General features: G+C 36.8%; 1 long non-coding RNA gene across 1 annotated transcript in view; it reads left to right on the top strand.

Moving 5' to 3' along the window:
- The window catches only part of LOC134172982 (uncharacterized), an 86,877-nt gene extending 74,202 nt beyond the window's left edge, over positions 1 to 12,675 (top strand). Inside the window, exons 2-3 of the long non-coding RNA XR_009968087.1 lie at positions 2,860 to 2,926; positions 12,356 to 12,675. This is a non-coding gene — a long non-coding RNA (uncharacterized LOC134172982). The remainder of the gene's footprint in view (positions 1 to 2,859; positions 2,927 to 12,355) is intronic.
- Positions 12,676 to 16,955: the final 4,280 nt, after the last annotated feature.

Genomic DNA, 16,955 nt, shown 5'->3' with positions numbered 1-16,955 from the left:
TTTTTCAGGCAAGTTATGGTCTGCAAGTGGGGAGAATATTGAACATATGAATGCCAATGTTTTTGATTAGGATGGCTTAGTATCAGAGAAACAGACAGTCCCTCCCTCTCTCTCTCTCTCTCTGGAAGTGATAAGTTTTCTGAAGTGTAAGAGTAATCACCTGTCATCCAGGTAAGTTGTCAGTAACTTGCAGGTGAGTATATGTTAGTGTTCCTCAGGTTATGGGTGCTCTTCCTGTCTCATTAGGATAACTATAAATACAGAATGTAGTTCCAAGTAAAAAAGGGTTTATGTATGCACAAAGATGTTGCACCTGGTATCACTTGTATTGTTTTTTCCCAGCTACAATAAAGTGCCCAGAATTGTGGTGGTTTGTCCTCTGTTTTTTTGGAAGTGAACTCATAGTGTCCTGCTGTAGCTCCTGTTCTTGTCTTGACACAATGAAGAAATTGTAGAAAACATAAAGCAGTATGAAAGCCTAGTTTTACCTTTTATTACTGTTGAGTGTGAGAAGAGAAAGTCCCAGTGGTGTGATTGCTATTGCAGAGGCTCAGGGAAGTCAAATTATTAAACAAAATCTTCTGTGGCCTTTATTTCATCAATTTCTAAAATAATTCCTAAAATTAAGATGTAAATACATTTCTTTGTGATTTGGCTTACAGTGCCTGTTACAGTATCCAACAGATGTGTAACATTTTAAAGCCTTTTAAAAGCCAAATAAAATTATTACTTGTAAATTATTAAAAGCCTCCAACAAATGGAAAAATACTTACTGAAAACTCCTTCCTATATAATGTTCAAACTAAATTAAATAGTAGTATAAGGAATGCATTAAAGTTCACGAATGAGATATTAGGAGTGTGCTCCCTTAACCTTAAAGTTACAATAGCTGGAGCACTTGCTACCCCTCTGAAACCTTGCAGCTCCAAGCCCTGGCTCACTCTGGGAAAGAAACATGTGGTGCTGCTGAAGATTGGAAAAAGAGCTCAAGGTCAGGGGTCGACACAGTAAGGGAGTTTGCTCTTTAAGAGGTTATCTGTGGATCTGCAAAGCCAAAGTGTAATTGGGTTCTGTGATGTGATTTTAGTGTGTAATTGTATATGATCTTAGGTAGTTTCAAAGACAAGGTTGGAAGATTTTGCTAGCCTGCTTGTGATAGCAATTTTGGGGAATCTGTATAGCCTGAGATGGACAATGCAGCTTCTTCAGAAATTGTCATCAGAAGTGATACAGCTGATATCTGATTCATTTTAATTATAATTTTGGCAAACTGGTAACATGGTTTGTTCTTCTCCCTCTGTAATGCTGCAGGTCAGCAGTTTTGTGGGCTTGTACATTTTTTACAGCCAGTAAACTATTTGCTTCTGAGCTGGTAATGCCTCAGAGAAGATTTTGCATCTTTATTAAGATAGTACAAGTCACTGTAATTGATCTGCCCAGATATTGCTTTTTCTTTGGTCTTTGAGCAAATAATTTTCTAGTGGGTTATCAAGTTTTTGGTTCTTGATTATTCAAAACAATGTGAAACAAACATTTCCTATTGTTTTAGTTGTTTAGGGTTTCCTTGATTAAGCTGTCACCGCTGTCAGTTATGTTCTTATAAGCCTGCTCGGATCTATTTCATGTTAAGAAAAAGCTCAGATAAATCCAGGAAAGCTTAATGTTTATCCAATGTGAAAATAATTACTCAAAAGTGTTATTCTTAATCCAGATAATTAGAGTGAGGAAGGAGAGATCAGTGTCATTGTGAATTATGCCCTGGCAATTGACTCTTGGTCCTTGTAAGTTTCAGGTGAAGATGTGAATGGATAAAGGTTAGATTAACCATAATCCAAAGTAGCTGCAACCTTAATCTGTTATGATACAAGGATGATCACTTAAAAAGAGCTGGATTGTGGGATTGTTTCTGGTTGGATAAAATGCCGTTCGACTGGGACTAGTCTTAAAACACGCTTAGCACCATGTCACTGCAGCTGTAAGCACTTGTGCACGGTTTCAGCTCAGAGACAGGCTGCTGGGCTCTAGCTGCATGGTGTAACACTACACTGTACTGCAATATCTGTACTTTACATTAACACAATTTACCCTGTACTTCATGGAAAATAGATGGTAACTGTTACGTGGAATGATTTGCTCAATGATTACTTCTCTGTGTTGTTAAACATATTTCTTTGTGTTCCCTGTTTGAAATATTCAGTGTGTCTACAGGCAGTCATACTGTATAGTGGTATAGGTACACAATTACAAAAATTGACCAATCAAAAATCTAAAATTGGAAGAATATTTACTTTATCTGGTTAGTTTATACTGTTATTTTGTATAGTTGTTAATTAAAAAAAAAGAAAGGCATACCAGTATATGTCTGTATAAGGTTAAAATTTGAACTCTGTTTTTCTGTGAGGTTGCACGTTCTTCAGAAACCAGTTGTGAGTGAACAAGACAAATCAAAACAATTTATAATGCAGGAATAATGGCGTTAAAAAGGAGATATGCATGTATTTGCACATACTACAGGCAGGTGTGCAGAAAGTACATGATGCTTCAAAATTTTGCCTGTTTATAGATATGGACATAATAGTGACAGCTCAGATGACAGTGTGTGTGGTAACTCTTTGTAAATACAGACTCATGAATGCTCATGGTTGCTTATTGGGAAAAACACTGCTGAAAGAGGAAGAGAAAAGGGTGAAAGACAGGTCATTTCTTGAAAAATGGTACAGGAAATGTTTGGTCTCAGCAGATAATTTAATTGCATGGTCCAGTCTGTGTCGTTGTTTCAGGCCAAACGTAAAATAAGGTAAAGGCATTTTTTCCCTCCTATTCAATTTTTGTAATAAATTACATGCATTTATTCAGCAGGGATATATTTGTGCAGATCTCATCTTACTGGAAAACTGGAAGCAGCCTTCCTTGATGCATGGCTAAGGTGAAGAAATAGTTAAGAAAGTAATTAATGGAATGCAAAAGCTAATAAGATGAAAGTACTTTAATACACACTTGAGCTAGAATCTTCTCTGTGAATAATTAAAATTCTTTAAAGTTCATTTCTGTATTCTTAATAAAGTATACCTTAGTAAGACTCATTCCTGGGTTTGATCCTTTCTAAACTTAACTCATTACCTTCTTTTTTCAACTGTTGTTCTAATTGCATTAGTTTAAAGGAGCTTTAAGTAATGTTTATGTTTGTTGAGGTATTAAAAGTAAATTCTACAAGAGGCATATAATTCACAAGTCTTGTATCTAAGAAAAATATTATTCATTTAGAGCATCACATGAAAGTGTTACATTATTTCTAATGCCACATTATATGCTGTGGACCTGTATGTATATAATTGTTGTGTTCTCCTGCATCCTAGAGTTTCTGCCTTCAAAGTAATGCTTAGTGGAGATGTATGTCACTAATAAAAAATTCCAGACTTATGTCAGAAAATATTTTAGGGCAGGGATTTCAGTCCTCAATCTTTAGAATATGTCAACCTTTAATTAAAGTAGGTGAGGAAGAAACCTCCCTACTTGATGGCTCATTACAAGAGCGTATAGCATAGAGTTTCCCCACTCTTTTCAGCTAAGGATTTTTGTGATTGATATTAAAGGGACAACTGGTCTCCTGTAACATAGTGATTCTTACGTTAGAGAAAGAATAAAAGAAAGCAGGGGAAATTCCCTTAGCAGAGGGAATAAGGGCCATAAGAACTAAATGGTAGAATTACACCCCGAATGAAAATATTAACAAGGAAAAAAATGTATCTTCAGAGAAGGCATCACTTGGAGAGAATGGGGGGTTGCAGTTTTCCTTAGTGGAAAAGACGATTTAAGATGAAAATATAATTATAGACTTTATAGCTGGCCCCTTCTGCATCTTACAGGGGTAGACTGGTAGACCAGTTGCCTGTCTCAACCATACAATATCATGGAAATATCATTATTGATACATGAGGAAAGTAAACAATAATGGTAGCCCGTGTTACAAAGAAAAATGTACGACTACTAAAACCTTTGAATAGTTCAGAAATTCAAAAGGTCAGTGAAATGAAAAAAAGAAATAGTAGCACATTAAGTGTGTTGGATAAAAAGAGAAAGTCCTGTGAGTGTATTTGTAGTGTCAAAGACCAAGTCAACTTTGCACCAATATCTATAACTTTGGTTTCTTTAAATAGCTTAAAATTGCTTATATCTTTGTGATTAAAAAATAATGAAAAGAGGAGATACTGTAACTTGACCTATCAAAAAAGAAATAATGGAGATGTAATGAAATACTTTAAACATCAAGCTGCAAATAATCGCAGAAGATAGAGGGTTTTACTCAGAGGAAACTGAACTAAGTGGCAAAAATGTGACATTTATCACTTTAAAGAAGCTTCAGTGTTGAATGATGACCAGACTCTGTCAGTCTTTTTGAGTAGTGATGATCCCAGGAACCTCAGGGAATAGGAAAAGAGTTTCTGATGAATCAGACTAAGTATTGCTACAGGGAGGACAGACTGCTTCCATGTTCAGCATCTCCAATGTCTGGAAACCATACGTCAATGGAAAAAGCCTTGGCTGATTTCTCTAATTTTCCAGGATTAGTGGGTTTTTAAGGAAAAAATATGATCTTCTGTAACTTCCATTAGTGTACCAGAAAATGTAGTTCAAGAATAAACCAATTCTTGTAAGGACTTTAAACCTTAGCTACTTACTTGCATGTTCAACATACATCAAACAGCTACATTAGTATTTTGGATTTTTATTAAGTATTATAGAATAATACAGAAATAAATGCCAGAATTTCATTTGTTCTGAGACAGCACCGTAATTTACTGCCCATGGACGATTAAAAAAGAAGTAGGTACATAAGGACAACCATGAAACCAGTCCAGATTAGTCACAGCTAATCTATTCTTGTAACCCAACAGAGATTTCCAGTTTCAGAGAAAGGAATTTTACTTGTCTTTAAGACTAATTCAAAGTGAATTGAGCATTCATAGAATTTGCATTGAATATAATGCTAGTTTCTTAACTTGTATTAAACTGAGGTTTTTTAAACAAAAAGGATGGAAAGGCATAAAATTTATTTTGAGCCAACATATGTTTTTGTAAGAGTTTTCTATTACCTAGTTCTGTCCCACTAGACAGTAACAATCTTGTTTCCTTGGAGTTTTGGTACAGAAATACAAAAGCGACTGCTGAATCACACCAGAAGTAACATTTTGTCCATTAGCTGATTTCTGACAGCACCTGGCAAATTAGGGAAAGAGTACAACAACATGACAAATATAGAATATTTTCCATCTTCTTATGATCTCAGTTTGATAGATTTGTTTTTACAAACTACCTTATTGTTCTATTTTAGTGCCCTTAATAGTTCTCTCTGCAATAAATTTGCCAGTTTTATTTTAATACTACTTACACTAGTGGCAAACTGTAGCAATGAGTTAGTTTAAACAACAAAGTTTATTCTGAATTATCTGGGAAAAAAAAAAGAATTTCTGGTAAAGTCCTTATTGGAAATGGACTGCCTAACAATTTAATTTGATATTCCCTAGTTCTTCTGTTGTGAGACACAGTGGAAATTTTTACTTGAGAACATAAACAGTGAACAAATGCACTGCCGCTTTTCATCATGTTGAAGAGTCCCAGCCTAATTAATTTCTCTGTCTACAGAGTGGCTCATGTATCTTTGTTCATTCTTGGTCATTCTGGGTACACTTTGTGCCTTTCAAAGCTCTGCTATGTTTTCATGGAAGTCAGAACAGCATCCAGTATTCAAGAAGCAGCTGTTACACCGGTGACTTACAGTAGCATAAGAAATTTTTTGTTTGTCCTCTATTATTTACATATCGATTCTGAACATTTAATTTTCTTTTTCAATTTTTTTCCTTTTGCCACACTTTGAGCTGGCACTAATTGCTTACAGTGTGTCTGCAGCTGCTTTCCTGAAACTTTAGTATCCATCATTGTGTAATTCTTGTCTGCATTTTGCTTCATATTCATTGACAATGATTTTTTTCCTCAGTCTCATTACTATGAGATCTTTGTACAATCATATGTTTAACTTTTGTGGTGTCATTCATCTTTGTCATCTCAAAATTCATTCTTTTTTAAGGTCATTTAAGAGGCAGTTGAGGCATGGGAATCCACTGACAATTGTCCTCTGCTGTGAAAGCTGGGTTTCTTTTAAAGTTGTTTTCCTATTTCAATTTTTTTTTTTCAATGACATGACTTTATATCCTACTGTGCAGGATTACCTTAAAAACTGTTAGTAAGAGCTTCGCCACCCTTTTCTTTTTTTTCCTAAATTTTTCCTAAAAGTTTTTCCTAAACTTTTTTTTCCAGTTTATCTGGCCAGAGATCCATTTCTGCTGCTGCTCTAGCTGAGTCCACAGACACATTTCTCTAAAAAGGCTGGTCAATCTGCATGCAGCTTTTCTTTGCAATAAAGTACTCATCTTGCTTAGATGAACTTTCACTGCTGCCTCAGATGTTTGTGAAGACATGGGACAGCTTCTGAAGTTGGAGGATCAGACCTTACATTTGGTTTGAGTTGTGGGTGGCATGTCAGCTTGGCTGCCTTTTTGTTTGGATGTTGCTTCAGCTAGGATAATAAAATATGTGGGAATTTAATTCCTCAAAATTGGAAATCCTTGTCATTAAGGATGTTGAATAACACTGAGTTCTTCTTCAAGCTCTCTATCATTATTATTTCTTTTAAATGCAATTCAATAACCTTGATGGAGAAACTGAGAGTAATATGAAAGTATTTATTTAACTGTTTTGGTTGCTATTTCTTCACTTCTGTGTTACTTAAACTCAGCCTTGCAAGATTGATCAGTAAATTATTACTGGGATAGTTTTTTAGAAAATGTGTCTATCAAAAGTTGTTATCCCAGAATGTTTTTTTAAAAAATATTTCCTGCATTAGCTCTATGGAAACTGGAAATCCCTAGTCTAAACAAGAGGGTTAACACCATAAACATTAGTAGATAAGTACACATCTATATATACGTATTTTTAAAATGGAGTATAAGCTTCTAAAAAGTACCATTACTTAAGGTAAAATCTTCTCTGCTGTAACCAGTAAAATGACTGAAACTACATTTTATAGATATTAACATATACATAAAATAGAAATTTCATGAAAGGAAACACAACCAGACATTGTCTGTAGCTTCAGTTAAAATTTTCCATATAGTGCTCTCCTGTTTCACTGTTCTGCATTAATACTGATAAGTTATAGCTTTTACCTCCCTCATGGTCCCTTCACAATGAGAGTTTTGCTGTTAAGCACAAGATGACAATGAACAAAGGAGTGTCAAGGAGATCTCTGTTAAAAACAGAAATGGAATTGCTATTTTGTAGAGTTTGTGAGTAAAAAAAATAAGTGAATGAATGCTTCTTGTTGTGAAATAAATTCACTTAGAGGCACCTTGTAGTGAAACCAATAATTATGGTATTTAAAACAAACAACTTGATCGTGTTTTCTACTTTTGGGGTTTTGCCCCAAAAATGGAAAATCTCCCATGTATAAGGTGTTTAAAGGAATTCTTTTTAAGGTTCTTTTAGTTCTCAGTCCCATTGTGGTTGCAGACTTGCAAGCCAAATAGGACACAGTCATTTATATAATATGAAGCTAATAATCTTCTGCCCCTACTCTATGTGAAATGTTTGAACTAATAAATGTTTGATGTCTGAAATAATAAATCCTATGATCTCTGCGGTGACCCTGTCAGGTGATTAATGTACATTTCAGACAAGCAAAGTCAAATAAGAAATTTTCTTTGGTTGGGACACCTGTCCCAGAACATGTACCCTACGGCATAGTATTTCTGGAGCTCATCCTATTCATTGTCATGCCCATAAAGAAAGCTCTTTTCAAAATTCCACAGGTCTTACGTATGGCAATAATAATCTAATACATAACGCAGAGAGAGTAGAAAGAAAATATGTTTCTGGTTTTGCATGCTCTTCAAATGCAAGCCTTTCAAATACTGCAGGATACAAGGCTGTTCTCATTATTGCATTTCTCATGTACCTGCTTTAGCTTGGGTGTCTGGATGTGGTTTGCTCCAAAAAGGATGGAGTTCTTCTCCTGAGAACAAGCTTTCTTGTAAGTTTTCTCATGCTTCCTTGTCCTGATCAAAGGATTATTGCTGTGAAAGTTGTTTCTTTTGGTGTTTTCCATCCCTGATTCCCATCCTAATAATAAAAAACATGCAATAAAAAAAATAAGAAATTGTAAAGCAAATTAGTTGGCTTGTTTCAAATCAGAGCATTCAGGCTAGCTTTAGTTTGGAGCTTTGAGTGCTAGTTCAGGTTATTTCCAGCAGTATCTGAAATGATTTACGTATGGTAAATATATTAGGAGTCTGATTTTCAGATAAAACTTGAGTACACTTTTTTCCCCTCAGCCTTTACATGAAAGGTTTTCAAGCAGTGGAGATTACTCTTCCCTGAAACACGTCTGAGATGTGATCAGCACCATACACACACACACTGTACTCTTTCCTTTTATGAATTTCCTCTTATTTCAAATATCTAAAATATCAAAAATACAGTTCTATTTTCTTTCTGTGGCTTTCTATGACTCCTTTCTTTTTTCCCTTTTTCTTTACACTGGGTCTTGGTTTGTTGCAGGTTGCAGTGTTGCATAGGTTTCATAATCTGTAAACCCTTCTGAGCTATTTTATTGTGCAATTGCTTTTGTGTGTAAAGGAAGGGACTCAGAGAAGTAGACAGTGCCCTGAAAGCCTGTTCCTAGATCTCTGTGAAAAATACTGTGGGTCCACAGAGTAGAAGTTTATATACCAGTTAAACACCACAAAGACAATAGTACATCCCTAGTTTTCTCTGCTCTGGAAATCGGAAGGATTTACTGCATGTGTGTATATATAAGTAATGGCAGCACTAGGCACTAGTAGGCAGAATTCTTATTTCAGGTGCAAGTGCTTTGAAACAGCTTGTACTGTATGGGTGAAATTCTGTAGTGCCAAACTCAGTGGTAAAACATAAGAGGGAAGCATAGCATAGGGGAAATTTGTTTTGTTCATCTACCCATAGGGCTGCAGTATAAGATCTTGTTCTTGGTGTATGCCTAGTTTGCCTGTTTATCCAAATCAGAAGTTTCTAGATACATGGGGAATTGCCAAAAAGGCGTTTCTGGTCTATGGTTTAATACATGTTGGGACACATCTTGTGTGTCTGAAATAAAGTTAGGATTGTATTAATTAGTACCACTCCTGATGTAGAGCAGTTTCCAAAGGCAAAGAAACAAGGAAAGACAAGGAAAATCTATGTAATTGAGTTCCAGTAGGCCTGCAGTGAACTTAATTTAATTTTGCCATTTTCACATTTCTCAGACCTTTAGGGCTCTAGAATCAGAAAAGGGAAGGACTGTGACCATGTGAGGACTTCTGCTCAGCTGTGCACAGCAGAAGTGTAGAGGAGTATAGCAAAACCAAAGTACAGTATATGATCCTTTTCTTCTGCAGAACTGGATATGGTTTAAGTGTGGCTTTGTTAAAACAGAAATAAATAAACCTAGAGATTTTTTGATTTGCTTCTTTAAATGCTGATGCTTCATTCTTTCACACAAGAAGCCACTAAGTCATCATCATATAAGAAAATGGCACTTTCAGGATGCATTTCTTCTTGTAAGACCGATTCCTAGAATTTATCTGATGAACCATCCTGTAGATCTGCCTATTTCATTCTTTTGAATAAAAAGAGGTGACCAATATGAAGGTCTATATTTTGGCATCTAAGGTAGAGGGGATGAATACTGCCCTTTGCGATTGAATACCTCTAAGGAAGATTTAGGGGGAAAGAACTACAGCTGCAGTGTCTCTTAACTACCTACTGTGTTTATCTGCCCAGTCAGAAAGTAGGTGAAGTGTGGCATGTTGTTAGTTTTTTCTGTTTTCCCTTTAGGGAAGAGAAAGCAACTAGAGAAATAATGTAAGTGCCATGTTTACAGAGTAGCCCAAAGCTGTAAAATAAGGGGGGTGTGTGTGTGTATATATATGAATAATGTGTGTGTATATATATAAGGGGTGTATGTATATATACTACAGATATAAAAAATAAGGTGTATATATATATATAGCTAGGGTAGGTTGAGCCTGTTTTGTTGGGGTTTTTTGTGGGTTTTTTAGTTGTTTTATTTTTAGGAGTACAATTTGCTTAGCAAAACCGATATAATATGCTGGTTTTGGCAAGCCCCTCTTAATGTCACACTCTCATCCTTTGCCTTTCTTTTACATCCCCCCCTCTCTTTCTTCCTTCACTAATGTATAAACCACCTGCACAACTCCTGACTAAGTTTCTCTTAGAGTAGACTCCAGTGTTTGGTTAAGTCACGGGAGACGTGGGGATTTGTGCAGTCCTCTCGCTTACGCGCTGCGGAAGTGATGACAGAATAGTCCCGACAGTCACTAGAGAAACTGACACATCACACCCAATTATGTGGCCTCCCTGGCCCCTCACACCATTCTTCCCTGAAATATAAGCTTTCTGTCTCACGCTCTTTATTATTTCTTAAAGAAATTTGTTATTTAAAAGAAAAGGAAAAGTAGTGTGTGTGGGGGGAAGGAGTTATAACGTGTATCATTCCTAAAGAAAGCTATTATAAAGTAGGTCTTCAGGGACATTAAATATATCAGATTAAACATAAATTAAGCATTTGGAAATTTTTTTAAACCTCACACAGGAAAAAACACCAAATTTAAACTGATGGTAATAGAGGAATCAAGCCTTGTCATTTACTGTGACACTGCCCATCAGTTGTCTTGACCTATTGGGAGTTATTTGTCAGTAATTACAAAGTACATGTATATACACTAATCTGTATCTGCTCAGTATCCCACACAGTATTTAGTCAGCTGTAAAAAAAGCAGATTATTTTTCATGCTAGTTCCACATATGCTATCAAATACAGCCGTGTTTTTATTTCTTTATTCCTAGAAGGGTCCATCCCTTGAAAGTGAGATTGAGTGTCACAGCTTCCTTCCCCTTGTACTACAACGGCTGATACACAGAAGAACAAAAGCAAAGCTGACTTTCAGCCATTTGATTGTATTTGTAAAAAGAGGACTAATTATAAATAAAAATATATGTTGCTGTTGTAATGAGGTGCATTCGTCCTCCAATTGGATTCCAGGTTATAGACATGGAGCACCGATTACCAATTTTATAAAACTACCTGAGCAGAAGCTCTCTCTTCTGAACTTGCACAGAAAACTTTTGTATTACTAAATCAACTGTAATTAAAGTTTTTCTCTAATAGCTAGTACTTAAGGTGCACAAAGGGCTGTATTTTTTTTTTTTTTGTTCTTTGTTAAGTCGGTTTCCCTTCTTTAAGTTTTGACAGCTATCCTAAGGCAGCAGGAATACAACATTCACAGTGTAATTATTTGGCAATGATACACACATCTTTGCTGTGAACCGCATAATAAGAACTTGAGGAGTTTCCAGGCAACAAAGACTTTTCTGCTACTCTTTCCAGTCTGAGACAGGGAATATCCAAAATATACAGGATAGTGAAAGAGGGAAAAGGCCAAACCCAAGAACATGGAAAATGGTTACAGACATCACACGGGAAAACAAACTAAGAAGAAAGGAATGCATGGTACAGGAGTTACACTGTATGCACATTTTCTGGCTTTCAGTTTTGCAGCTATAGAAGTAAAAAATGGTGGGACAGCAGTGAACTGTCTTCCCAGGAGATCTTGGGAGATGCCCCCCCATCCCCTCTCCTGAGGCTCAACCAGGAGCTGGCAGAAGGGACCAGCATTCTCTCCTGGCTCCCAAAGCACTCCAAGGGAAGCTCACGCTGTCTCAGCACCCTGGTGTCCTGAGGAGCCACCTTGCAACACCAAACTCCTCCTTTTCTTCCTTTTCAATCTTTGTTGATTTGCAACAGAGAGAAACAGATTTGTGCCACTCCAATAAGTGATGCAGAATCAGGTGGAGTGTGGTACCAACTTCTTTTTGACTTCAGCTCTTTGACGGAAGTTCTGGGTCCAGTGCCATAAACCTTTGCATCCTTCTCTAGTGACTGCCACCAGCACTTGTTTCTCCTCTCTCCACCCTTGATTGCCTTTCCGCATATCAGAAACATTGTCATTTTAAAACGTCTGACCTGAGAAGCTTTACAGTCCCCTTAGCACTCAGATGGGTAATGTAGTAAAATACAAAAGGTGCCATGTGCCTTGCAGAAAATGACAATGTATTTGTTGTTATCTGCTTGAGCAAGATCTTCATCTAGCTGAACTTCCAGGACAACCACAGGCATTCTAATGTGAATCAGTATTGACCTGCAGCTCTTTGGCCTCCTGCGGATGGCAGTTCTGACAGCTCCTCCCTTCTCCCTCTGCACTAGGTGCACTGATTCACCCAGTCAGTGTACTTGGACCTAGCACAGAAGATGGGCCATGAAGAATAACCTTCTATTGTAAAGAAAGTGACTGAAGCCATGCCCCAGTCCACTGCAGGTTCAAGTTGAGTCTATAATACAAGCCCATGAGAAATAATCAGGTGAGAATTTATTTTGTGTCTTTCTCTATGTGAAAGCAGGGGAGAAGATATTAATGATTTTTAAATTAACTATTTATTATGTATGGCTAGAAAAAATATGTTTGTTTCCAAACCTTTGGTTAAATCTGTGGTTTTAGTCATGAGGCGCTAACACTGATGCATGTTTGGAAGCTGAATACTGAATACTGAGGCACAATTAAATCCTTATTCATACCAATTAGTCTACTTCTGTATGAATAATGGCATTGACTCAGTCCATTATTAGTACAAGACTACTTATCATATGGAAGGATCTATTTAGTGTGGAGATCCAGTAGATACCATACTATTTTTTAGGACTGTAGGTTGTTATCAACTGCTTTTTAACAGAAGTCCTTTTGAAAACCCTTTACATTTGCATGGTCGTCAAGACCACAGAGGCACATTGTACTGTCTGGGATATTTAGAAAGACAGAAATATTTTCTGAATGTCTTTTAATGTTTAGACAAAAACTCTGAAATACTCCCTGTCCAATTTGCATTCTCTGGCCAGTGTTGTTTGGCCAGTTAAAGTGGCAACTGTTTGTGACATTGTGAGCCTTAAATCTGGCGATTCACTGTGTACATCAGTGGAGCCTCAGTGAAATGGGGTGTGATGATCTGCCCTCAAAATGCAATGATATTTTCACTGTAGCCTGATAGCTAAGGAATAACTATTGGTAAGATTATCAGAGTATCACAGAGAGGACCTGCCTTGGGAAAACAAACAAGAAAAAACCCTGAAGATTCAAAGTGTTGTGTTAGAACTAGATGAGAAAAAAAAAATTAAATTATAATTTTAAGTCAATTTCTGTGGCAGGGTGGAGTCAGACTTGGAGTGAGTGATTTCAGAAAGGAGTCATAGTATTGCAAGCATAGTTTTATATACTTATTTGCTAAATGGATGATGAGGTGATGATAATGTTAAATTGAATAGCCCATGTGTGACGTACATTGAGTAGGGAGCAATGGGGTCTATGCATGTGCCTATGTGAAGGATAGTATTAGAAAGGAAATGTTTAGATACACAGTGGGGATATGACTGTAGTGCATGCAAAAGGTTATCTAAGAATTTGAGGTGAAGCATGGTTTAAGATACAGGGATTATCCATTTGAGAGCTAATATATATTTCTGATGGGAATGGGTTACCTTTCCAGTGTGAAACCACATATTACAAATGCACTACGTATTCTGCAGAATTACAGTCTTAGTTTGTATTCTTTTCAGAAGCCTCTTTAAAACTGGCTGCCTGAAGTCTAAAAATATATTCCTTGGAAGGAGAGAAAAACATGGAATATATTTAGAAATATTTAAATATAACTTCAAATAGTTTTCCCATTCATTAAAAGTTTGCTTGACCCGAAATGTCAGGACCCACCAGTGTGAAAAACAAGAGAGGAATATCTCTTGTATCACCTTTCCACTGGTATAAGCTCCGACTTCGAGCCTGCTGGAGCAGGAGGTGTCTGGAGTTAATCCTGTAACTGCAACTGCTTTTTGCAGCCCAGCCTCAGTGTATTTTGAGATTTAAATCCACAATTGAGGAGGAAGAAGGAAACATTCATGATGTTTTTTTTCCATAGCAGCTGTTTGAAACTGTTAACATGCTTGTACCTTTACAAGTAAATCCAGGGGGAAAAAGAGACTGAGAGGCTGTTCGAGTGCTGAGACGCACACAATAAATGTAGCTAAATTCAGAGGTTTATTAGATAAATATGTCATTGATAATTGAAAGAAGAGGTAAAACTCTGTAAGGAGATTTGCACACACATTTTAGCTCTCCTTGGAATACATGGTGCACCTGCTGAACATAGGTAAAACAAACTTGTGTGCAAAAGACTGTTATCTACCCATCAATAAAAAAGCAAAGTTGTGCCTGCACAAATTCTTATAAAGGAAAATCAGTATTTTCCCATTGGAGAACACACCTTTCATTAATCAGACATATTTAGCAATTCTAATTTAGAAAACTGTCTGAAAATATAGATCTGTGTTTGAAATCAAGTTAAAAAAATGGGTTAAAATCACATATTTAATTTATTAGAAATATTATGAATGCTGCACATAACCTTTGCATTTTTTTTGTTAGCTAGGATTGATGAGATATGTCTATGATACAATGCTGTTTGTGATCTAGTTTATCAGTGGGAAAAGTTTATTTTCCTTTCTTAATCTTGAGTGTCATGAAGAGTAAATTTTGAAGGGTGTGCCCAAAAATCTGAAGAGAAAACACCTAGACAGACTGCACATTGATTTTTTACTGATTGCTGTTATTTTTATCAAAAGTTTTTATACATAAGGTTCTTATTGTCCATGTAGAAAAGGGGAGGTAGAATTAATTTCCTCTTTAACGTATTGATAAACAACTCCAGATATAGTGGTAGGGGGAGGAGGAAACTACATTTACCTTTGTGTGACCTATATAGGAATGCTGGAAAAATTAATTCCAGAATATTATGGTGACATTCCTTTAAGTTGTGGATATGATTTACATAGTAGGTCTTCTTGAGCAGACCAGCTTCTTTCATCTTGATACTGTAAATTGCTTTCATTCCCTTCCCCCCCCCCCCCCCCCCCCCCCCAATCTGTATGCTTGAGGTATTGTTGTGATAAATTATGGAGGTACAGAACTGAAAATGGTGTGTAGATTGTCTAAGAAATTGAGTGCAGTCAGCCTTCAAAGTGGTGGATGATGTGCTAAAACAGCTACCTTCCCCTAGTCAGGTCTCACATGTCGTCAATGAGCAGATGCTTTTAACTTTGCCTTTTGCCCAAAGCACTGAGAGCAGCTGGATTTATTGAATTAATAACTGCTCCATTTGGGGTGTTTTGTTTTCCCATGACTGTGAAATCTGGCTATAATGTTAGCAAAGTGTAAGACAGGTCTCATTCACCAAACAAGGTTGTGTCATTTTTGATATTATATAATGTTTAATCTGTAAGGCAGGAAATAATTGGAAAACTGTACCTGTGGGGGAATGAAATGTTTCTTGGTAAATAAAGTTAGGAAAAAGGAGAGAAGCAGATAAAAATGATACACCCATTCTGAGTGTGATTTTGAAGACACTTGTACCAGCCCTCAAATGAATCCCTTTGATTGGAACGTTTAGTAGTGGCCTCATTCTACCACCTAATGTGCTCTAAACAGTGTTAGAATGTTAGCAGTAGTGGTCAAATAAACAGCTACGGTGCTTTGGACCAATTTTTTCTTCTCAAGGCTCTGGATTTCACGAGGCTGGAGGAGAAACGGTAACAGCATGTTACGCACATGGAGAAGGGTGAAGCAATGGCCTCTGTTCCCTTTGACAACACAGGCGTGAAGGATGTGTCCTACCACAGAGCTTTGGGCCAATCCACTTAATATACTTTTCTTTGGGTTTCTGTCGGTAAGGCTCACTCATTTTCTGGAAACAATACGGGAGGTAATGCCTTCAGGTTTTATCATTCATAGCACGTATTGATCATTCTCACATTATGGTTAGTTTGCCATGCTGAAAGTGCTGGAATTACCTTATTGCTAATGCAAAAAATAATGTTATACCCATGGGGGGAGTTATTCAGCTGTTCTTTTTGGATAGAAAAAGAAAAGAGAAAGAAGGAGTTATTCGGAATACATATCTGCATGTGAAACCTTCTGTGTGCTCTAGTTACCTTGAGTGGAGCCTGGTAAGCCAGTGTCTTCCTCAGTGTGTAAAAAGGGAAGTCTTAAAGCACTTTAGGCCTTGCTGACTTGGCTTCCTGCAAAAGATAAATGGCGAAATAGGATTGACCTCCAAGCTATCATTTCTAACCACCATGAGTACAGTTCTAGCCGTATTTATTAGCTAAGTATAAACTGTGTCCCCTGAAGAGATGTGTGGCTGCTGTATCCCTGGCAGAAACAATTTACAGATACCTTCAGCCTCCTAAAGACTTTGGGAAAAGGTGGAGGTGATTTGACCTGCTAGAGCTAAAGAGCTACATCCCACTTTCAAAAGCTCACCAGTCCTCATCATGCCAATCCTCCTGAGGGCTTGCATTGGTATGTGCCAGCCTGATGCTACGTCTTCTAATTCTGAAGACGCTCTCTTGATGAAATCTAAGGTTTTATCGAAACTGCAATCTCCTTTCTAGCACGGTGAAATTAGCCAGGTTTTAGATTTTACTTTACTCATGTTTCTTATGTGGGTTTTATGTCTCTGGGTTTTCAGAGTTCTGCAAACAGACTTAAAAATAATTATTTTGATTTATACTATTTGTTTAGATTTATGTCTTTATTATGGAAATTACTGCCCTAGTAATTTCTACCCGTAGAAGTAAAAAAGGTAATTTTTACCCAACCAATTCCCAAATTGCTGTAGAGGTAGTAAAAAATGTCTCAAGAGTCTAGCTTCTATGCTTAGATATTTTCAGAAATGAGGCATATCACAAATGTTATGATGTGCCA

This window comes from Pezoporus occidentalis, unplaced genomic scaffold (genome assembly GCF_034315485.1).
Source record: "Pezoporus occidentalis ecotype Australia unplaced genomic scaffold, CSIRO_AGI_Poc_V1 ctg49, whole genome shotgun sequence".
NCBI classification, from domain to species: Eukaryota; Metazoa; Chordata; class Aves; order Psittaciformes; family Psittacidae; genus Pezoporus; species Pezoporus occidentalis.
The sequence above is the reverse complement of the archived record's forward strand: the minus strand, read 5'-3'. Positions and strand labels throughout refer to the sequence as shown.